We start from the raw sequence: 23,412 nt of genomic DNA, 5'->3' as shown, positions 1-23,412 counted from the left end.
AACACACAAACTGTGATTAAATTCTAACGTTTACTGAGCCCAGGCATTTAGCACACACAAACCTATAACAATATCCACAAATTGATGCCAATTAGGTTTTGTTGTGCCAGGGGTGATGACAAAGAAGCTGCATTTCCACAAAGCACACACACACCACAATATTCAAACAATATCTTGCTCACAATGTACATTTTGCTTCTTTGACGTCTCTCCTTTTTGTTTCTCTCTGTTAATGAACAACATGTCATGACATTTTTCACTCTAGTAAGAAATTACTATCTGACAAGCATAATGAACATTTCCACCCTTCAGAGCTTGAACTTCTGAAAGCTTTTATTACCAGGAATTGGAGGTTTAGACATAAACACCTAACTTTTTTAAAAAAAAATCCTCATATTGCCCTACAATAATTTATAATGAAACATTGCACTGTATAATTAAGAGCATCCATATGTAATGGAGCATCTCAGTCTGGCTTGCACAAACATTATCTGTGTGGCTTGTTTACTGAACTTTACCTAGAGAAATTTAACCGGGTCACCCATCACCACCACCCTTTAAAAAAAATAACTAGTATTTTGGAAATTCTTATCTAACTTTGCAGATGTTTCCCGGGAACAGAATGCTAGGCTGGATCACCAAAGCACTGCAAGGTTTATCCCAGGGGTCCCCAAACTGAGGTCCCCAAACTGGTCCGGGAATCAGCATGTTTTTACATGAGTACAATGTGTCCTTTTATTTAAAATGCATCTCTGGGTTATTTGTGGGGCCTGCCTGGTGTTTTTACATGAGTAGAATGTGTCCTTTTATTTAAAATGCATCTCTGGGTTATTTGTGTGGCATAGGAATTCGTTCATATATTTTTTTCAAAATATAGTCCAGCCCCCCACAAGGTCTGAGGGACAGTGGACCGGCCCCCTGCTGAAAAAGTTTGCTGACCCCTGGTTTATCCTAAGCACTAGGCACTTGTGCCAGTATTGAAAGACAATGCAACATAAATAAGGCACTGGAATGAAACGGTTTCTTATAAGAAAAAGCAAACAGTCAAACCAAACACCAAAACAACAGCAACACTGTTTCCCCCAAATCTTAGTTAGCAACTTTAAGCTCCCCTAAGAGACAATGGTTTGGGAACCTGCCTTTCTGAGAATATGGCCTATATGTGTGTGTGTTCCATACATAAAAAACAGATGGTAACAGTTCTTGCTCCTCACATGCCTAATTTAAACACTGATGAACTACACACGTTAGCAGTAGGATTCGAACTACAGAAATAGACTATTGATTGAGCTGTATTTGAAGATGGAGAATTCCTGTTGATCTACTTGCTGGGTGGACAATTCAAAGCACTCCGAGGGCCATTTTAATGTATTTATGGAGGGTCACATCAGTACCTGGAGTATATTTGTTTTGCCATTTTAACCCAGCATTTGTTTTTCTGTCTATTAACTGTTATCCCTCTCTGCACTCCATAGCAGCCTCTTGATCGACCCTATCATGAGGCAGTCAGCCAACCTATGAAGCTGACTTTATAAAAGAGCAACAAACTGTGAGTTGTTTAATTCATTGCTATTGTATTCACTGCCAGCCGGGGGGGGTGCATGTGGGATTTTCTGCCTCAGGTGCCAAAATTACTTAACTGGCTTTGGGATCTATGCACCTCACCTTGGGACTGGGGTGGGGGAGAGCAGGAAACATCATTTAGGGAACCCTATGTTGTGAGGCCTGATCTGCTTTATACACATTTGCATGGTGTTGCAACAAGAGACGCAGGGCAATGTGCTTTGCCAATTGTGCCCACCTCTGCTGTCCAAAGGTAATTTGTTTATGAAATATGAGTCTGCCATGCATTTAGCTAAATGTCAGTGATGGGGCTGACCTTCAGAACAACGTACTGAATACCCAAGTGCAGGGAAAATGTTTTTGTGAGGTTCATTTAGCACAATTGCTTTTTGATCTATAAATACAAAGCAAGCATCTTTCATAAAGCTTCAGGGGAACTTCTGTAAAGGGGAGATAATGGGCCACGCCTCCTGATCCAGTATGCTCCCGGCAAAGGCCAGTCTTGGTACCCAGGGACCGATTATGCTGCACAATACCCCCTTTTGTGGTGCCACTCACTGCAGAGAGTGGCCACCTTGCAGTTAAGGACTTTGCAGAGAAATTAGAGGGCATTGCTCTGCCAAATAAGCATTTAAGACTACACACTCAAAAAACAACACCTTAATAGGGTTCATCTAACTCAAGGGGCGGGTGGCGCTGTGGGTTAAACCACTGATCCTAGGGCTTGCCAATCAGAAGGTTGGCGGTTCGAATCCCCGCGACAGGGTGAGCTCCCATTGTTCGGTCCCAGCTCCTGCCCACCTAGCAGTTCAAAAGCACGTCAAAGTGCAAGCAGATAAATAGGTACCGACCGCTACAGGAGGAAGGCAAACGGCATATCCGTGTGCTGCTCTGGTTTTCCAGAAGCGGCTTTGTCATGCTGGCCACATGACTTGGAAGCTGTACGCCGGCTCCCTCAGGCAATAACACAAGATGAGTGCCGCAACCCCAGTCAGTCACGACTGGACCTAACTGTCAGGGGTCCCTTTACCTTTACCTTTAACTCAGGGGGACTTTTCAATAAAAAGCCTTAGGATTGCACTTCATTTCCAAGTCAATTGATTAATTGCATTTTCAGCCTTGGAAAAGTTCAAGGCTCATTGTCTCCCCTGCTCCCATCCTCACAATAACCTTGTGAGGTAGAATAGGCTTCATGAGAGATTGCTTCAAAGTTGGTCTACGAGGTCCATAGCAGAGCATTTGAATCCAGCTTGTTCTATTGCTGAATGGTTGAGAAACAGTCCCCTGTCTGTAATTCAAGCCCAGCACTTTTATCCTATTCGTTGTTGCATGTGGATAACAATTGTGTTCTTGACCCACACAGCATTTTCTTCAAACTAAAATACATACTCTGTAATTCCAGCCTTTCTCGAAATAACTTTCTACCCACATCATTCATCATCCTTTTATGTCTCCACTGAATCCTTTCAAAATTGTCCAACATTCTCCTTATATGAATGTAGCGCCTACAGCCATGCACAGGATTATTTGTGGTGGGGTGCCTATAAATGCAACCATCGTCATATAAAAAACAAGGAAAATGCCTGTGTTTCAAATAATCTCATTGGAATGCATGATATCATGCCAGATGAAGCAGAAAGCTCACAAAGGCAATTACTGTTACTGCAAAATACAATTTTCATTGTGCTGAGCAGGAAAGAGAAAACCTAACTTCTCTATGAAAATAAAATTCTAAATCACAGGATAAGCCAATAAGGCTCTACGCATTCTATATTTCTGGTGTTCTGTTTGAAATATGTTGATTTGTACAAGGATTTCAACTAGCTAGTCTCGAATTCTGATACCCACACCAGTGATTGTTCCAAGTATAAAAGTTCACGAACCATTTATTCTGCTAAAGGAGCTAATATTCATATATATAGTTTTCCCACATAGAAATGTTGAACAAAGCTAGCTGTGAGATGGCGCTACTTAAGAGGCTTTTATATGAAACTGGCATGAAACACTTCACTGCAGGGGAACAACATTTAAAACTCTGTTTTCAATTAGCAGGATATACAGAAAATCTATTTGTTTTGATGCTGGACTGGATATGATCATGCCTACTGTTCAAAGACAGAACTAAGGATGTTGTTCCAAAGCAATTATTCCTTTATCACACGCTTGCACAGCATGAGTCTAAGCCTGGGTGGACTCCCGTTCAGGGTCGCCCACGGTCCCTTTGATTGTGTATCCTTCCAATAAAAGTAGTACAAAGGATTTAATTGTAGAGAATGACGCGAAAGAATTGGAGTACATGATCAAGCTTGCTCTGCAACAACGGGTGGGAAACAGCAGCATCACCATTACGGCATGTTTGCCATCTTAGTCAGCATTTCATGAATTCATACCATAGGCCCAATTCATAGTTAAGACTAAGCTAAGGTGTGGCTTAGCACAAATGAGCAAATATGCAGGGTCTTGGAGATCGTGGCTGCTCTGTTCCTCCTCCAATACTGATCCTGGTGCCTGTTGTTGTTGTTTAGTCGTCTTAGTTGTGTTCGACTCTCTGTGACCCCATGAACCAGAGCATGCCTTGGAAACTCTCACTTTCTTCTCAAAGCTTCTCTCACCAGATGTCAAAGAGAAAAACAACTACCAGACTTTTAGAAGACATCTGAAGGCAGCCCTGTTTAGGGAAGCTTTTAATGTTTAATAGATTATTGTATTTCGGTGTTCTGTTGGAAGAGTGGCTGGGAAACCCAGTCAGATGGGCGTGGTATAAATAATAAATTATTATATTATTTTTTATGTCCATGGAGTTTTCTTGGCAAAATACTGGAGTGGTTTCCCATTTCCTTCTCTACGTGGATCACATTTAGTCTAAACTTTCAGCTATGACCTGTCCGTCTTCAGTGGCCCTGCATGGCATAGCTCATAGCTTCTTGGAGTTATTCAAGCCCCTTCGCCACAACAAAGCAGTGATCCATGAAGGGGGCCTGGTGCATGCCTTGTCTCAAATCACTTTGTCCCTGCTTCTTGTTTGTTCCCAAAGTAAAACTGATGCAGAGATTGCATTTTTTTAAGCTTGAGTCCTAACTATCCAATTCTGCTTCCATGGGAGTTTCACCATATTTTTATCCATTGAAACAATAGTATTTTTGATGTCCATATTTACGCAGAGGTCAAGTCCACTGTCTTCAGTGATCTATCTTCCTGGGAAAATCTTTATTTTTTTCTTTGGAAGATCTCAGAGTGGCACTAGTGACCCAAAGTTAAACAGCAGTACATCAAGTACATTTCCAAACTGACTATATATGATTGCAGTTGGTTTGGCACTCTTTTAGCTAGATGAATTTGCCACAATATACCAGAAGCTTCCCATTTAGATGGGCTGTAACTGCAGCTGTAATTGCAGCTGTAACTGCTATCTTTCGGGGGGGAACTTCCAGACTCAGAGAAACCTTCCTGTAACCTTCAGTCGGTCTTTCTTAAAAACTATGAATAATCTAGTTCAGTCTTTTTTTAACACTATGCAGTTGACTTTTATTTCTTAGATACACCTCATCCTACCACCATTCTATTTAACTCAATCCCATTGCAATGGAATATTAATTATCTGAAGTGAATGCATATTATATGGTTCAGCATTGTTGTTGTTGGCATCTGTCTGTCTCAAAAGAGTGCCTCTGGGAGTGAAGCCAAACCTCTGCATTAGCAGCACCAAAGTAACCTCCCTGGGACACAAACCTGGGCAGTGTGAATGGAGGTCCTGGGCTGTCCAGATGACAAGACACCCCCCTCTTGGCCTTGCTGATGTGGTTCAAAGGAAAGCAGAGCAATATGTTTGGCACCAGCTTGGCTGCAGGAGTTGCTGGAAGGAAGTGTACAAGGTGCCATCCAACCATCTTAGAGACTCCACTGGATTAGTGTGGGGCTTACTCCTTAGCCTTTTCTTCCCCTGAAGATATCATGCAAGGCAGCAGAGCCTGTTTTCACATGCAGAAAAAGTCCCTAACTCACTGAGGGTTTGAGACCCATCGGCTACCCTCAACTGGTTTAGCCAGCCAGTCAAAGCTGTTACCTGGGGTGTGGCTGCTGTTGCAATCTGACAGCTTCCAGGAGCCGCAGATGAGAGCTGAGTGTAGGGTGGGGACCAAAGGTAGACAAACTACCCCAGAAGGAGCATGACATGTCCCCCACCAGAGGTACCACCACCACCACCCCCAACAATCCATATGCTTCAGCATTAACCTTCACTGGTTTTTCTTTTATTTATACAAGATCTCCCAACACTCTTGCGACTGATTCTGTTTATCATACAAGTCCCATCGTGACATCAGCACTATTGTTGAAGAGATTATCTGCTTTTGACATTCTAATCATACGCACACTCAAATTAAAGCTTTTGTCCTTGCATTCTACGGAGAATTGTCCACACAAGCTCTTAAGTGCTCCTCAAACAATCAAGACAAAGATAGTTGGCTGTGTTTAAGCCCATCCTCTCCTCCCAACACCACTGATCTGGACAACAGTAGAGGATATTAATTACTTAACCCTTACTGCAAGTATGGGGAACCTCCTAAGACCTCTCTTTCTGACCCCCCCCCCCAAGACTCTCCCCAGGTCATACCCTCTCCACACTTCCTATTATCCCTGCTTCACATCATCCTGGAATATGTCCTTGAACCCTGAAAATGCCTTTTGCCTGGATGGATGGAGGATTGAGAAGTGTGTATAGAAAGTAACCTGCTGTATAAAGGTAAAGTTCATATTAAATTCTACACCCACTTTTTGGCATACCCAGAAGGGAATGCAGCCCTTGTCCTGAAAAAAAAGTTACCCATCCCTACATTAGCGATCTGGGGGCCTCTCTTCCTAGCATGTGGAGTGCTAGGAGAGTCCATTTACTACGCAGCAAGGAAATGTAGATTTTAAAAATCCAAAATGCTCCTCTCATCACAGTGCAACAGAGCTACCAGGATAGGAATTGCTTCACAATCCAAGGACTCTCTGACGCAACAAGAGGCCACCACAACACTATTCCCTAGCTAACTGTGAAAGCCTTTCTATGATCTATTCTAGAGTTTTGGCAGAGTTGGCTAATTTCTTTTTTTTTCTCAGTACTAGAGTTTGGAAGCCCACCAATCCCTTTTTGTGATCTAGACTGAGAATGTGGAATCTGTGGCCCTCCATAAGTTGTCCCATCAGATCCAGCCAACATGACCGTCAGTAAGGGATGATGGGAGTTATAGTGTGACACATCTGGAGAGCCACAGGATACCCATTCCCAGTCTAAGGGCTGCATAAATGAAACCCATGTTATATTACTAGAGGACCAGTTTATTTCTTGGGGAGGCTGAATTAGCAACCACAGAATATAGGGGAGCAGAAGGAATACACTGGTCATCTGGGATCTTTTTTTCCACAAAAGTGCTAGCAGTGTGCATTGCAAAAGTTCCTATTTGCATGAGGCAATCTGAGAAAACAAGTACCTTTTGTTCTCTGTTAGAGAAGATTATCTCATGACATAGAAAAGTAAACAAGAATTGTAAATAAAACACCAAACTGAAGTCTTAAATGTGTGTTCCTGAAAATGGTGCAGGTATGTTTCTCGCATAGGGATAGCTTGTAATGTGCATTTATTAGCAACATATACGAATAGCAAATTACTTCATAAAATAAGGTGTTGGGTTATTGTGTGTCAACCCCCTTTTATTCTGCTGGTAGTGGAAATTTAAGAATAATGCATTTATTACTAGGTCCTCCAACACGATAAAACACACAGTGGCATTATGCAGTAATTTGGATATTTTACTGAGTATATATTCCAGCATTATATTTCATGCCTCATTTGTTGGAAAACTCATTAGATTAGTGCAACACCAAGCTTTAATGCAGTAAGTTCAGAGTCTGCCCCCTCCCTTCAACCCCCCACGAAGTTGAACTGTGCTTGTTTTCTGTTGTGCTTGAATTAATAAGTGGCAAATGTGTTCATTCTCTTAGCATTTGTGTACGATGTAGTGGTGGATCTATATTTTGAGAGAATAGGAGGAGCTGTAAAAAGAAATTGTGCCCTTGGGCTTATGAGATAATAAGTCTCCCCTCACACAGTTTACATTTGCAGGACACAATCTCCTCATCTATTAAACTCTGCATGAGTTTCCTTTGACTGAACAAAGATTATGCAATAGTTTTCTGAACTTTCGGTGTGTGGCCCAAGAGCAGCATTAAGCAAGCAACTGAAATGCATAAATGTTGACAAAGAGAAAGAGTGAGCAAGAAAGAGCTACACTTAAGCATAGTTTTAACTATTGACTCACTGAAAGAATTACTATTATTCCATTGCTATTATACCAGTGCACTCTAGGGGTGCTTCCAAATGGGCTTTTACTGAGGGGTCGGTACAATTCATACATGCAAATTTTGCATGAGATTCACCCAACATCATTGGCATAAGAATGCTGGCCCATATCCCCCCCCTTTAATTCAGATTTCACTCCCCTCCCTTCTTAAAAACATAAATTATGATATCTGAATGACCCATCTGCAGTATTTAAGCTCCCATCTAGAAACGCACTCTATGCTTTTGGGGGGGGGGCATATAAAAACAATATGCCAACAAAAGGTAGTATGATGATCAGATGCTAATAAAGTGGTTAGTAGCAACCAAACCAGACAATTTTTGTTTTGTCTACAGAGGCCAAAATCCAGCAAATGATGATTAATTCCATTGAAATCAATAGAATTTAATGGAGCCACAATCAAGTCACCTTCCACTTATTTTATTTGTTTTTAGCATATATCCCACCTACTTTCAAAGGAACTCAAGGAAGGTAAGAAGTCACAATACCAAAACAGTATTTCAACTACAAACTATCTTCAAATTGAAAACAAAAGGAAGCTCAGTAATAGTTCCAACACTGCCAAGCACCAAGCAGAAAGATAATCAGCCCAAGTCCTTTTTGCAAAAGCACATCTCTTCCTGCTACTTCAAACCATAGAGTGATGGGGCATTGTGCCACTCGCTTGACCAGGCATTCCATGGGTTATCCACAGAAAATGCTCTGGCCATTGTTGCCACCCACTCTGTTTCTTCACAAGGTCAAGGGATCTAGAGCAGGGCCTCGGATAATGATGGGAGCACATTGAGAGGAATGTATTGAAGAAGGCAGTCCCACTGCTTCCAATGGAACTTAATCACAACACAAAATGGCTTCTGTGGGGATGTGATACACTGTCACATCTTTAAAAGGAGCAGTAAAAGAGATGGGAATACAAAACGATGCAGGTACACCCCCCCCCCCAATCAACAGGAGAAAGGCATGGACGTGCTCCCTTACCGAGAGAAGCTTTTGCACCTCTCTTCAGTTCAGAGCAGACAGAAGGGTTAGTGTCCAATCCTAGCATCTATTGAAATGTGGGCATGCTGAATCAGGGTGGGGTTCCGTGTTGGAGAGAGCAAGGCAGTGTAAACAGGAAGTGCAGCCTCTCATGCATTGTGGATTGTGACAGGACATTTCCTGTGACTTTTCGTGGGTGCCACAGCAAGCATCTCCAAGCACTAGATTGACAACTTCTTGCATACAGATAAATTGCTTGGTGTCAAGGGATTTGTAAACACAAGGAATAATTATGCAGACAGACAAAAAGTTTTCCATGGATTACACCCATTTATCAGTGTTTTAACTCTTCATAGGTGACCTCTGTCTCAGCTACATGGGCAAACCTTGGCTACAGCTTGCGGTTAGGGAGGAAGAGGCTTCAACACACAAGTTGCAGTTCAGATGACACACTAGTGGCTTAGTTTGGTGTGGCATTAAAAAGGACTAGTGAGGAACAAAGAGGCTGCACAGTCTTCCTAAGACATAATTTGACTTATTGTGTGGTGCAAACCAGGCCATTGAGTAAGAATTTAGAAAGGCAAAACCCTAGTGTGCACTCCAGCATAGCATCCTCTGTGATTTTGGTCTGGAGTTTACTGGGAACTGAAGGGTCTTGGCCAGTTGGAGAGGTGATGAAGCTCTAGAGATTAAGGTTCTCTTCTTGAGGTGTGTGAACTCCTGGCTTCAGTGGCAGAGCCAGATTGGGTGTTAAATTCTCTTCCTCTGAGTAGCCTGCAACATGCTCTTCATCAGACAGCATCCTTGAAGGAAGCTCCCACTAGCTCACATCTGCTGCCCAAGCACTGCCTGAGGCCTCTGGGATGTGGGATGCCGGTGCTTCCGCACAACGCTCATTTGTTTTCCTAATACTCAATTTGCACTATAAGCCCTAACTGAATGGCCATGAAAAGAAAAATAAAATCCACTCTGAACTCTTGCCTCAGACATGCACAGGGAGGAAAGCTCAGTAAATCATTAGAGGTGGCAGCTGGCCCTGCTGGCACAGGGGTCTGGTATTCCTGGAACTTTTGGATGCTGAAAGTCTCTTATAAAATTAAAAGGTCTGACAAAGACCACTTTCCGCCAGCTGGAGGGAAGCAGCAGTTGCGGTCTGGTGCAGCCACAGTGGAGCTGGTCAGTCTTATGGCTATGGCACAGCCAAGAGAGGTTGTCACTTGCTCCTGCACCAGCCACACCAATAGCAGCCCATTGTGGGCAAGCTGGGGGGGGGCACAGTCTTAGGAGCCCAGGACTCAGCTTCAAGCAGCGCTGGATTCCCCACCACCCACCCTAATATTTATGGTGTATGGCTGCCCTGCATAAGACTGTTGGGAGTGGCTGGGGCAACTCAGTCAGATGGGTGGCATATAAATAATAAAAATGTTATTAATTATTACTTGCTTTGGAAGTCTTCAGCCACCGTATTTGGGACCAGGGAGGAATTTGCTTTCAGACAAATTGGGCCTGCCTGGGCTTTCGCCTACCTTACAGCAATTGTAACTACTCAATGGCAGATAAGGCATTGGGTTGCATCCATAGCCTAGATGGATAGTGAGGTGGATGGGAGCTCCACTCCCCGCTCCAAGGTATCAGGTTTTCCTGGTAAGGGATCCAAGGAAAGGTGCATTTTTCCTGATGCCCAGATGTGGGATGATGGGCCATAGCACTCCCAAAATGGCAATCTTGGAGGGTGATCCTTAACCTTGGTTAACCCTGCTGAATAATCAACCTGCAGACAAGTTGAGCAATTCAAGATAAACAGCCAATGCCTACTGACATCTGTAATCAATAAAGTTGTTGCCAGTTTTTAATTCCCCCCAAAATGGTTGTCCTGTGCTTATTGCAACTTCACCATGCCTTGGCTCCACCACTCCACAGCTCACTGTGCTGGACCTGAAATAACAGAATTCAACAAAATTTGTTCTATAAATCTCTTCACTATTCAATCTCTGGCATTAAAGCAACAGAAGAATGCTGATGGGGAAATTATGCACAAAATCTGGCCTAAGAAATAGTTTTTAGGCAGCTGCCTTGACCAAGTAGATACAGCTTGGCTGTGATATAGACCTGAGGGGATTCAGTTCAATTCTAATTTTGCAACAGATTTGCTTAAAGTTTCACTTCTCCCTTTGTAAAACAGTAGCAGTAGAAGCATTATGGGTTGTATGCAGAGTTTCACAAGTGGAAAGCAAGTTTGCGCAATTGATTTTTTTTCTTCCCATCCCCACAGCCCCATAATCTCCAGAGGGTTGGAGGGATCTATGAACATTGTAGGCTGCAACATGTAGGGCTGTATTGGGACAAGTCACAATAATATTTCTCAAAATTGGATAGAGGAAGCTTGCATGAGTGGGGCTCTATTGATGCAACATAACAACACAGGAACCCACCTTATACTGGCTCAGACCATTGTTCTACCTAGTTCAATATTGTCCATACTGACTAACAGCACCTCTCTGGGATTTCAGACAGAATTCTCTCCCAAATCTAAATTGAGGATTGAACTCGTATTTTCCACATGCAAAGCAGATGCTTACCATTAAGGTATAGTCCTTTGCCTCTGTCAGTCCTGCATTGCTGTCATAATAAACAATTTTTACAACAATTATACAATTGTTCCCAGATGTTCCTGGGAACATACCCTATTGAACATAATAGGACTTACCTCTGAGTAAGCAAAAGGGACCCAGGTGGCGCTGTGGGTTAAACCACAGAGTCTAGGGCTTGCTGATCAGAAGGTCGGCGGTTCGAATCCCTGCAATGGGGTGAGCTCCCGTTGCTCGGTCCCAGCTCCTGCCCACCTAGCAGTTTGAAAGCACATCAAAGTGCAAGTAGATAAATAGGGACCGCTCCGGCGGGAAGGTACGTGCGCTCCTCTGGTTTGCCAGAAGCAGCTTTGTCATGCTGGCCACATGACCCGGAAGCTGTCTGCAGACAAATGCTGGCTCCCTTGGCCTATAGAGCGAGATGAGCGCCACAACCCCAGAGTCGGACACGACTGGACCTGATGGTCAGGGGACCCTTTACCTTTTACTGAGTAAGCAAACATGCATAAGTTTGTACCCCACACCCTGGAAAACAATTTAAACTTCCTACAGTCTAAAAAACCAACAACGAAGAAACTGTCTTTAGGTTTCCCTAAAACATATGGGGCAAGACACAGTTTTGGATTTAACCGATGAGATCCAGATCCAAATACAGTAACTACATGAATCACAATGACACAGCGCAGATCTGAAACAGATTGGTCTGTTTTCAAATGCTACACATTCAAGGTGAATTTTGTGGTCACCAAGCCCCTAGTACACACCGTGGATTGGCCAAATTTGTCTTTTGGTAACAGCCCCTCAGGCCTCAAAGATGCTGTTCTGAAAAGTTCCACAACCTTCCAGAGAATTGTTTGTTTGTTTGTTTGTTTGGCATGGGGGACAGGACACTATAGCAGAAGATGACAGCTTAAAAACCTCCAAGCATCGATAAGAAACTTGATGTGGTGCTTTGGGATTCAAAGATGGTACATAATGAGACCTCCAGGTATAGGGTGGTATATAAATTCAATAAATAATAATGATAGATATAGCCCACAATCATCTTGGCCTAATCATACTTAACTTGGACTTATTTCCAAGTAGCAGCAAAATGCAGAATATGAAATCTGGGGAATCAGGATGCACATATGTGAACAGTCCAGTTGGCTTTTTTTAATGGGAGAGAGGGTTAAATTGCTAGAATAAGATGTGAAATTTAAACTTTGTATGTATATAACCTGTAAACAAGGGGTTGTATTAGAATGACAACACCAAAGAGAATCTGTTATCTTTCAGGGGTGTGTGTGGAGGGAATGCAGAAGAACATTATATATCAATATGATTGATAGTGAAGAAAAAAAGAGTGACAATGTGGAAGAAACAGTATCAGTGTGCGGACTAAGATCACCTTGGGCAACACTGATAAAACAAACTCTGCTGGAGCAGCACATAAGGGGGGGGCGGGGTCTGCTATGGATCCTTGCTGTTTAATCTGATTCCCTTTTTTGTAAGATAATGGGTTTCTAGACAGTGGAAATGCTGATGATCCAGTCTATTTGGATTTCAGTACCCCATTTGATACACCACCACATGGGAAATTAATAGTTATGCTGGAGAAGATGGGGATTAATACAGGTACTGGAAGATAAGCATGCAGTTAGATAAAGGTGAGAAGGAAAAACAGACTGACAAGCAAATGTTTGAACCGAGAGGGGATCGTAACTCCATGATAAGAGACCACTCTATTCAACATTTCCACCCATGTCTCTCTCTGACAATGGAATAAGGAACACGTTAACAGAATTTGCTGAGACCCAAGATTTTCAATACATCATTGGTGCAGCTGAGGGCTGGGAAGTACCAGAAGAGAATGAAAATGTAATAGACTTCAAATTGCAAGATTATGCATAAAGACTAGTTAAAGGCTTTACTATGTGTTTCGCTATGTGCTTAGTTATATAGTTAGTATTTTGGTAGGATAATTTTTTAAAAAAATTTTTAACAAATTGAGAAAGAGAGAGACAGGACTGCGAAATTGCATGCAACGGTTGTTCAAAAAGTATTATGATATCATGAGAACTCCAGTACAATTGCTCTTTTGTTCTAACTATGAAATCAATGGAAACTTCCTAGTGAGAAACTGCAGGAGTGTGGGTTTTGTACCATGGATTCCCTGATATATTGAGCATACTTTATTTTCTTGCCTCAGTGCTACAGACTGAAACAACCCTATCTGATGCAACTATATCACCTCAACGGCTTTTGAGAAGAGGAGGCGTTGGATCAGGGTCTCCCCTAACACAATTTTCCCCCGAAATAATAAATGGGGAACCATCGTAGAGTTCCATGGTTAGGACCCTTTAGCTGAGGGAAGGAAACTCAGCAGCTAAGAAGGGCAGGAGACTCTCCTCTCATGGACTTAATAGAAGTGAATGTTCTTACAGTGTGTGGCAGATGGGGGCACACACTTAGCAACTTTTTAAAGGGGTTGCTGACACCATTTTGAAATACCCCTGGTTTTGAAGTATGTCAAATCTAGCAGGGTATAGGTGGGTGATAGCCCTTTTTGCCCATCTTGGAGATAATAGAATCATAGAATTGTAGAGTTGGAAGGGACTCCACAAGGGTCAGCTAGTTCAACCCTCTGCAATGCAGGAATCTCAACTGGATTGGGAATAGTACTTTGGAACTAGCTTGTTGTTGTTTAGTTGCTTAGTCGTGTCCGACTCTTCGTGACCCCATGGACCATAGCACGCCAGGCACTCCTGTCTTCCACTGCCTCCCGCACTTTGGTCAAACTCATGTTGGTAGCTTCGAGAACATTGTCCAACCATCTCATCCTCTGTTGTCCCCTTCTCCTTGTGTCCTTAACCTTTCCCAGCATCAGGGTCATTTCCAAGGAGTCTTCTCTTCTCTTGAGGTGGCCAAAGTAATGGAGCCTCAGCTTCAGGATCTGTCCTTCCAGTGAGCACTCAGGGCTGATTTCCTTCAGAATGGATAGGTTTGATCTTCTTGCAGTCCATAGGACTCTCAAGAGTCTCCTCTACTCCTCCTTTGGGACTAGCTAGCCAAGGGAAATAGCTGGAAAAGGTGTAAATTTGAGGAGTTTTATCCCTTCCCCTTGCCAGATGGGAGGAAAGAAGGTCTAAGGAATGTCAGGCAACATAAAAGCACAACTATGTATGTCTATGTGTTGGCTCACTTTGAGGATCATGGACAACAATAACTTTCTCTGCCTTACTGGAGGGAAAGAGTCCACAGTAGACAAGGGATTCTTTTTAAGGGAGAGGGGGCCTTGGGCTTGACTTTGTGATAGTGCACTGGGCAGACATTTACAAGTTGTAGAGTGACAAACCCATTTTCAGAACAGATACTTGTTTTTCCTTTTAAGCAAGGCTTTTTCCCCCCAGGGGAACTCAGTTTCCAGCCCCTCTCAGGTGGGCAACATTTCCATTCTAAGAGAATGAGAGGTGTTCAAGGTGATTTCCAGCATATATATATATATATATATATATATATATATATATATATATATATCATTGTTTTTAAGTAACATGTAACTCTGCAAATGTTTAATAACACATTGTGATACACAAAGCGTATTTTTCATTTGAAAATGTAAGATTTTCTTTCAAAGTCTGGGGAAATAGTCACAGAGGTGTTCTGTGTTTGTTTGATGTGGAACATTCATCAACATTAAGATTACAAATCTGTCAAAACAAAAAAGGGTTTTTAATATTTCAAGAGCATCATGTCCATAGTTTGCATTGAAATTTTAATTACCAGGAAAATCGCCAAGAAATTATATTTCCCACTCAGCTTCAGCTGATTTGCACACTAGTCTTCTCATTTGACAAAATTCCCAGCTATAAAGAAAGAAACTCATTTAATTATCTTCTAAATTATCACTTTTAAAAGACAAAAACTGATATTTATTCACTTAGAACAACAAATATTCATCAGGACAGACTTGAATGCCAGCCTAATCCAAACAGCAGAAGCAGTTTAACACAGCCATTTCATGATGCAACAAAAGAAAGAAGTGTAAAATAAAGGAACAGATCTTTTAATCCTTGCAAATTCCCAGGGGGCACTAACTAAATTCCCCATGGTTTTCCAAAATACAGCAAGCAAGTTGCCTACCCGTGCAGGTCAGCAGGGCAGGGATTAACAGCAGAAACGACTCTGAAAAATATATGGCAGGTTCTGTGGTTAGGCTCTTTTTAAATTAAAGAAGAGAGAGGGGAAAGCCCTTTTCATAACTGGCATCCTTCACAACAACCTCAGCATGCAAGTGAACAGCTGCGTGGATGCAGAATATGAACAAAGCTTCTTATACCATGGAAATCACTTTCAAGTCAGAGATGGGGCACATTTATGAGGTGGGCTGCAAGAATGCTGTAGTTCTATTATCAGTGAAGAGGAGGAGATAAATTGAAAACTTCAGACTTTCTTATACATGTCTACTAAGAAGTAATTCACATGAAGGCTGATGGGTTCCTTGCAATAAGGTGGTATAGGATTGCACCCTCTTTAGATGTATTTTTAAAGGTTTGGTTGGTGCTTTTTGTGGTAAAATAATCAGAACATTCCTCATGTACATCTAACATGGGAGCAAACTAAAAATTCCGGAAAAATTAAATTAGCCGGTTTTTGAATTCTTTAATGCAGTGCAGAATTTTTGTGATCTTGTTATTCGGTTGATATTTTGTGTGTATTGCCTAAAGTCCTTATTCTGGATTAGAGCTGAACATTTTATTTTACATGTGCATGATGTTGTTATATCTTGAAAGAACCCCCCAAAAAAGTGGGAAAGTGAACATCATTGGACAGCGTCACTACTATCTTATTCTCCCCCCCCCCCCATGTTTCTCTTATGAATTCAGCAGGAAATACTGCATGCCATAAACCTGCCTCAAATTTCATCACTTCACTTCCGCAATTTTCTGGGTTAAAGTGGTTGCTAACCGATTTTTATTTTTTTATTTTTTGAAGCAATTAACACAGAACTGACCACCAAACATTCAACATTTTTCCTATAGGTTTCCAGAAGTAGGTTTTATGTCACGCAAAAGCTCAAATAAAGTGCAGAAATTAGCAGAGAAATGTCAGGGAAACATAATCTACTTCTGTGTGAATGCAGCCTATGTTTCAAACAATACAGACAGTACTGTGTTTCTTTCTCTCCTGTACAAATAGATTGCCACTTGCTCCCCAGGCCCTGAAGGTATGTCTGTGCTTCTGTGCAATGCTGAACTGGAACTGCCTTTTGTTCTGCAGATTATATGTCCGCTTCTGGGCCTGCAACAGGTTAGTTCCATGAGCTACTTCCACTGGGCCCAATTTTCATCCATATCTCCATTATCAAAGTCCATAGGAGGTGGTTGCCAGGCACTGGAGGCCATCTTTGATGTTTTCATCTTGTAGCTCTGCTTTTCTCTGGCCTCATGTTAGATCCCTGTTTTCTCACAACAGATACTATCCTGTCTTTGTAACAAGAACAACTTTCATTTGGTACAGTACTTTTTTTTTTTTAACAACAGCATAGTGTGCACTCTATTGCCCTCTCTGGTAGCCTGAGAGAATACTGTATTCTGAAATTTACAGTCATTCCTTTTATTTCACTTCTCAGACTTCCACTGCCAGTTGTCATCAAAGGGACAGGGGGACAGTGCTCCAGAGGGTCTGCCCACAGATGTCACAATATCAAACCTTGACTATTTTGGATTTCTGAAAAGCTAACTAAAAACAAATGTCACCAGATTTTTGAGGGACTAGGAAAGACAGTGAAGTTCCTTTGAGAGAGAAACACAAAATGAAAAATGTGGCTATTAGGATTCTACGAAACTGGAGGGAAGATAATTTTTTCTTCCTCTCTTTTCCATCTGTTTACCTTCGTTGTTTTTCCTTAAATTAATAAACATTTTTGTTCCTGGGGGAAAGTGACCAGCTTCTGTCTACTCACAGCTGCTAACCTACTGAGACTCTGACAGTGGCCTCTAAGAACTCTCATTATTATACAAATTAATAATAATAGGCAAGGTAATGAGATCTGCAAAATGAATTTAAACAGGGCACTTTCCCATAAGGTTACCAAGAGATGGATCTGTTGAAGGTCACAGTACTGGTGCACTTAAGCAGATGAAAGAAAGAAAGAAAGAAAGAAAGAAAGAAAGAAAGAAAGAAAGAAAGAAAGAAAGAAAGAAAGAAAGAAAGAAAGAAACTTATTTCAGGTTTGTGCTTGGTTTTTCCTCTAGTTTTCATCTCTCCGTGAAGCTGGTCTAATCATATTTATACTTTCTTTCTAAATAACACACATTTTTTCAGTTGCAGCAGACTTTTCATTCTTATGCTCTTGTTTGTTTCTCTTTAATTGTCCATTTCCTTTTCAGTCACTTATGGGACAGCGACAGCAAGGAACACGTTTCCCAACCCACTCTGAGGACCCAATTCATAAATCACACAATCATTTCTGAAGAGAAAATGGCAAAGAGGCTTTACAAAAGTATGTCTGTTTGTTAAGATCACAGATTACTATACAAACACATCCCATATGTTACCACAGTACTGTTAATGTTCTTACAACCCTGCTTTTGTCCTAGGAGCTCAGAGTGGCATATGCGTCTCTTCCCATTTTGTTTGTGCTAACAACTAATCTCTACAGTAGGTTGGGCTGAGATAATTTGACTGGCCCAAGATCACCCAGTGAGATTTGTGGCAGAGTTAGGATTTGAACCTGAGTCTTCCCAAACCTTCTCTGACCGCTACATATCTCTGTATTCTAAAATTCACTATATATTTCCTATTTAATTATCATATGTAATATGGGGGCATACCTACTAGCATGCACATGATCTAACTTTAGCGTGCCTCAGCAAAGGGGTACCAAATGCTGCACTCTGTGTAGGATGGTAGCTTCACATAGTCACCTTGTATGGGCTAACTTATATGGAGGTGGGCCTATACAAACCTTTACCTACAGTCACTGGATGCTGCAAAATATTTGTGGAAAAGGGTCCTGTGTTAGGTCTGCCTCAACACGTATATAATATGCTGGGTGTCATGCTCAGTTCCACACAAGCAAACGTCTCTCTAAAGGCCTCATTTCCAGCCTTTGTCTACAACACCCTTAAAAGTAAGCAAGACAAATCATGGGACAGCATTTTGTTGGGTGTGGGTGGGTACGATAATGCCTTTGCGTGAAATAAACCCACAGTACAATGGTATCTCTGGTTAAGAACTTTCTTAACCTGAAACTGTTCTTAACCTGAAGCACCACTTTAGCTAATGGGGCCTCCTGCTGCCGCCACAGGATGATGTTGTCATCTTGAAGCAAAGTTCTTAACCTGAGGTACTATTTCTGGGTTAGCTGAGTTTGTAACCTGTGACGCGTTTGTAACCTGAAGCGTTTGTAACCCGAGTTACCACTGTATTAAAAATAGGATGTTCAACATGTTGTACAAAGCAACGCTTGGTAGCTTGTAAATTATTTCCTTTGATATTTACCTCCTGGTAGTGATGTATGGAAGTGAGAGCTGGACCATAAAGAAGGCTGATCGCCGAAGAATTGATGCTTTTGAATTATGGTGCTGGAGGAGACTCTTGAGAGTCCCATGGACTGCTAGAAGATCAAACCTATCCATTCTGAAGGAAATCAGCCCTGAGTGCTCCCTGGAAGGACAGATCGTGAAGCTGAGGCTCCAATACTTTGGCCACCTCATGAGAAGAGAAGAATCCTTGGAAAAGACCCTGATGTTGGGAAAGATTGAGGGCACTAGGAGAAGGGGACGACAGAGGACAAGATGGTTGGACAGTGTTCTCGAAGCTACGAACATGAGTTTGACCAAACTGCGGGAGGCAGTGCAAGACAGGAGTGCCTGGCGTGCTATGGTCCATGGGGTCACGAAGAGTCGGACACGACTAAACGACTAAACAACAACAACAACATGTAGCATTAAAAAAAATCAAAATTCTTAAAGGCATAGCCAAACTGAACACACACTCTCTCACTCTCACTCTCACTCTCTCTCTCTCTCTCTCTCTCTCTGTGTGTGTGTGTGTGTGTGTGTGTACATACACACACGGAAAACATCAGCCATGGAAGAGGGAGCACTTCCTTCCTCAGTGAGAGTTGCAAACATTAGGGCAAAAGCTTGTATATGGAGCTCAAAGGGATATAAAAACAGAAACAGGGATATTCAGTTTTCAAAAATCATTGACCAACCTAGGACCAGTTTTTAAATGACTGAGCCCCCTGTGATTGTCGCCTTCCAGAATTGCATTGGCTCATTCTCAGGGCTCTGAGTTTTGTGTGCCCCATCAGTTTGCCAGCCCCTACAGAAATTACTTATTGTGATAATACCGCTACAATTCCTATGGACCCAGAATTATGGGAACTGGTAAAAATTAAACCAAAGCAGGTTGCAAATGGCCTATTTAATTTCAGCTGCCACAGGCAGGCAGTTGCTGATTTCTGCAAACTGTTATCCCACCCTCCAAGAATGGCTGTCATCTCTCCGCTGTGTAAGCCTTGGTCATGGGTATCTGTCGCCTCTGTTGCACAAAGCAACAACTGCCTCTAGACTGTAATAGGCTGATTTATCACTGTCAGGGGTTTATTTTATTATTTTATTTTAAATGACTATCATTATTAAGGCTCCTTTTGAGATTACATACATATTTATAAGTACATTATGCTAGGCTGAGGAAATCATTCCCAGGCTTATAAGAGAGCACTATTAGGGTCATGAAGTTTTTACAGCTTATTTGGTGTTTGTTAAGTGGTACTGGAGCTTTCCCATTCCCTCTGTATGGTAATTGCTGCCTGTAATTGAGAGCATCTGCTGTGTCTACTGCAAAGGGCATTGTTTTCATATTGATCTGTCATTTTCCTTCAGCCAAATAGGAGGAGATTTTTATCTTGATGACTAGCAACCACAGTGTTCATTTGAATGTATCACAGCAAAGAAGGATGTCAAGGTGCCCTCCTATGGAGGCAACACTTCTTCCGCTGCTGTATTCCATCCATTCCCTTCTATGCTAACAGCGGCCACCCATGATTTCCTGGATTGCTGTCAGGTCCAGCTTCTGTATAACTAAGGGGGACGAAGAGCAGTTCTCCCAGCTGTCCTGCCTGTTAGCCGGGGATCATGGGAGTTGTAGGCCAAAACATCTGGAGGGCCGCAGTTTGGGGATGCCTGGACTATACCCATAGATTTCCTCTAATAAGCTGTTGCTATCAAAGTCTATCACAGCCAATGTAATTCTTATTTTAAAAAGTAATTAGACTTAAGACCCATAAAGAGACAACAGACCATTGCCTAGATTACTTGGATCCATTCCAGTCTGGCTTCAGGCCTGGTCATGGCACAGAAGCTGCCTTGGTCACCCAGGAGAGAGAGGCAGGGACCCTGCTTGTTCTTCTTGATCTCTCAGCGGCTTTTGATACTGTTGACCATGGTATCCTTCTAGAGCAGAGTTTCCCAAACTTGGGTCTCCAGCTGTTTTTGGACTACAACTCCCACCATCTCTAGCTAGCAGGAGCAGTGGTCAGGGATGATGGGAATTGTAGTCCAAAAACAGCTGGAAACCCAACTTTGGGAAACACTGTTCTGGAGCCTCTCGGTAGGTTGGGGGAGCTGTGTTTTAGTGGCTTTGCTACCCCCAGGGTCATTTCCAGAAAGTAGTCTTGAGAGGCTACTGTTCAGCACCATGGACAATGTCATGTGATTCCCCCCCCCCGCGCGCGCGCAATGCTAGTTAACATTTATATGAATTCATAGAATACTGAAGGTGTGCTTCTTTCCCCTGGTTTTTGACACTTAAGGTGTATATTTTTAGGACCCTCCTTATTTCTGTAATTGTTAATTGTTCTGAGCTGCTTTTTTAATATTGTGTGATACTGGATTTTAATATTAATCTTGGGTTTTAGTTCCAATAACCCACCCTGGGACCTTATGGTGAAGGGCAGGTAATAATAAACTGCAACAACTACAACATGTATTATTATTTGAAATTTGGACTGAGCTGAAACTTTTCAAGGTTTTGGAAACAATTTTGGCAATGTTAATGTCTCCCTCTTTGATTATTTTTGCAGTCCTTGCCGTGAAAAAAAATATGGCTCAGTTACTCATTTAATGCATTTGGTGATATTTCCAAGCCAAATCTGTTTGGATACACAGCATCGTTATGTTATCCAGTTCATGAAGTGAGCCTTGATGGGGAGGAATTATCCATGTGACTAATTCAGGAAGGAAAAAGGAAAAGCAGCCACAGGAAACATTAACATTGAAAAGGATTGGAAATCTAACTGAACATAAAAACATAAGAATATCCCTGCTGGGCCCAGACTAAAGATCTATCTATTCCAACATCTTGTTTTCACAGTGGACAACCAGATGTCTATGGGACCTAAGCAAGACCTAAGCACAATGGCATTCTCCCAACCATGATCCCCAGCATTTGTTACTGTATTCAGAAGCATTCCTGCATCTGGTGCTAGAGGTAATATGGCCATTTATGGCCTTATCCTCCATGAAATAACCTCACTCTTCATCATATTATTTTTCAGGAGAAATGTCAACCCCACCCAAATGTCTTGTTTTAACCCAAAAATCAAAAGTGGAGAATATTCAGTATTGCTAATTTTTTTAAAAAATATATTATATATTCCTCTGGTCAATTACACTGACTATATTGGCTACTCTGTTTTTAGAGTTGATCATTATCAACCAGTTTGAAAACTTTCCCGAGTCAATCAGTATTCATAGCTGCCAAGTTTTCCCTTTTCTCACGAGGAAGCCTATTCAGCATAAGGGAATTTCCCTTAAAAAAAGGGATAACTTGGCAGCTATGTCAGTATTTCAGTGCTATCATTGTAACAGGCCATTAAATCCCAGCCATTACAAATCTTATTCAAGGTTCAACAATTCCAACAGGTGGTAGTGTTTAATTCTGTAATCAATTGTGTCAGCTAGGTATACTCAATGACAAAAGTACCCAAGCATAAAGCTTTCGGGTCGGACATTTTCACAAACCTTCTGTTAATGCTTCACCTTCATATTGACTATTGTAGGTTTACATGAAAAGACAATGGGCACAATAGTAATAAGTTCTGGCTTTAGACTCTGCCTTTAGGAACTAGATGTACTTTCACAGCTGCTTCATAACATTACACGCATGACCCTTGCAAAGTTACACATTTTTAAATCCAGGCTCAATGGGACAAGCTTTAAGTACATGCTAAACTCTCCCATCCAAATCAATAGGACCCAGAAGCTCTTGTTTTTCGGATCAATCATGTCCTTTGTTTTCAATAACGCAATGGGTTTATGAGTAATGCAGGTGTCCAACTTTGTATATGAGTTATGTGTGTCATGGAATCAGGAATGGCTGTAGCTCCCACCACATGTATGAATGGCAGAGAACACACATTTTCCTACCATGTAACAGATGACATTGCAATTAGTTTACTGGCAAAGAGTGGGCAGAAGAATGGAAACCATGGCGAGGGGGAGTTGTAGATAGCCTTGCACAATACTTCTGAGAACTATGTTCAATTTCTGTTCTCCTTTTTTGTACATCACCACCAGTAGCTAAGCCTCTGCAGGCAACATTTAGCCCTCATTTACAACTGGTTGTGTGCCTGCATAAATGTGATTGAGGCTTAATCAACTTTATGGATGCACAACTGCTAATAGAATCTTGCTCATTCTCTTTGCTGTATTTGGCTTTGCATCACTAGCTGAATTAAAAAGCAATAAGGGGGGGGGGAGGTTGTCACAAAAAAATAAGCAAACCTGGCACTTGATGTAAATAGGGAGCAGATATTATCAGAACAAGATGGGGACTATTCTTTTAATAGCTACCTTTCAGAACAGAATGACACTTTGAAAACATTGCATTAACATTGCGCTGAACTTGGGAATAAATGTAAGTACAATGATTTGACGTCAACT

The 23,412-nt window shown here is 41.8% G+C and overlaps 1 long non-coding RNA gene across 3 annotated transcripts in view; it reads left to right on the top strand.

Moving 5' to 3' along the window:
- Positions 1-22,101, top strand: part of LOC118082170 (uncharacterized) — a 35,301-nt gene extending 13,200 nt beyond the window's left edge. For 2 of the 3 annotated variants that reach the window (XR_015948952.1, XR_015948951.1), the window contains 3 exons: positions 1,476-1,549; positions 16,655-17,960; positions 18,972-22,101. This is a non-coding gene — a long non-coding RNA (uncharacterized LOC118082170). The remainder of the gene's footprint in view (positions 1-1,475; positions 1,550-16,654; positions 17,961-18,971) is intronic. The other variant, XR_015948953.1, reaches the window with a different exon arrangement.
- The last annotated feature ends 1,311 nt before the right edge of the window (positions 22,102-23,412 follow it).

Source organism: Zootoca vivipara, chromosome 3, assembly GCF_965207765.1.
Source record: "Zootoca vivipara chromosome 3, rZooViv2.hap1.1, whole genome shotgun sequence".
NCBI classification, from domain to species: domain Eukaryota; kingdom Metazoa; phylum Chordata; class Lepidosauria; order Squamata; family Lacertidae; genus Zootoca; species Zootoca vivipara.
Note: the sequence above shows the minus strand (reverse complement) of the source record. Positions and strands in the feature narration are given on the sequence as shown.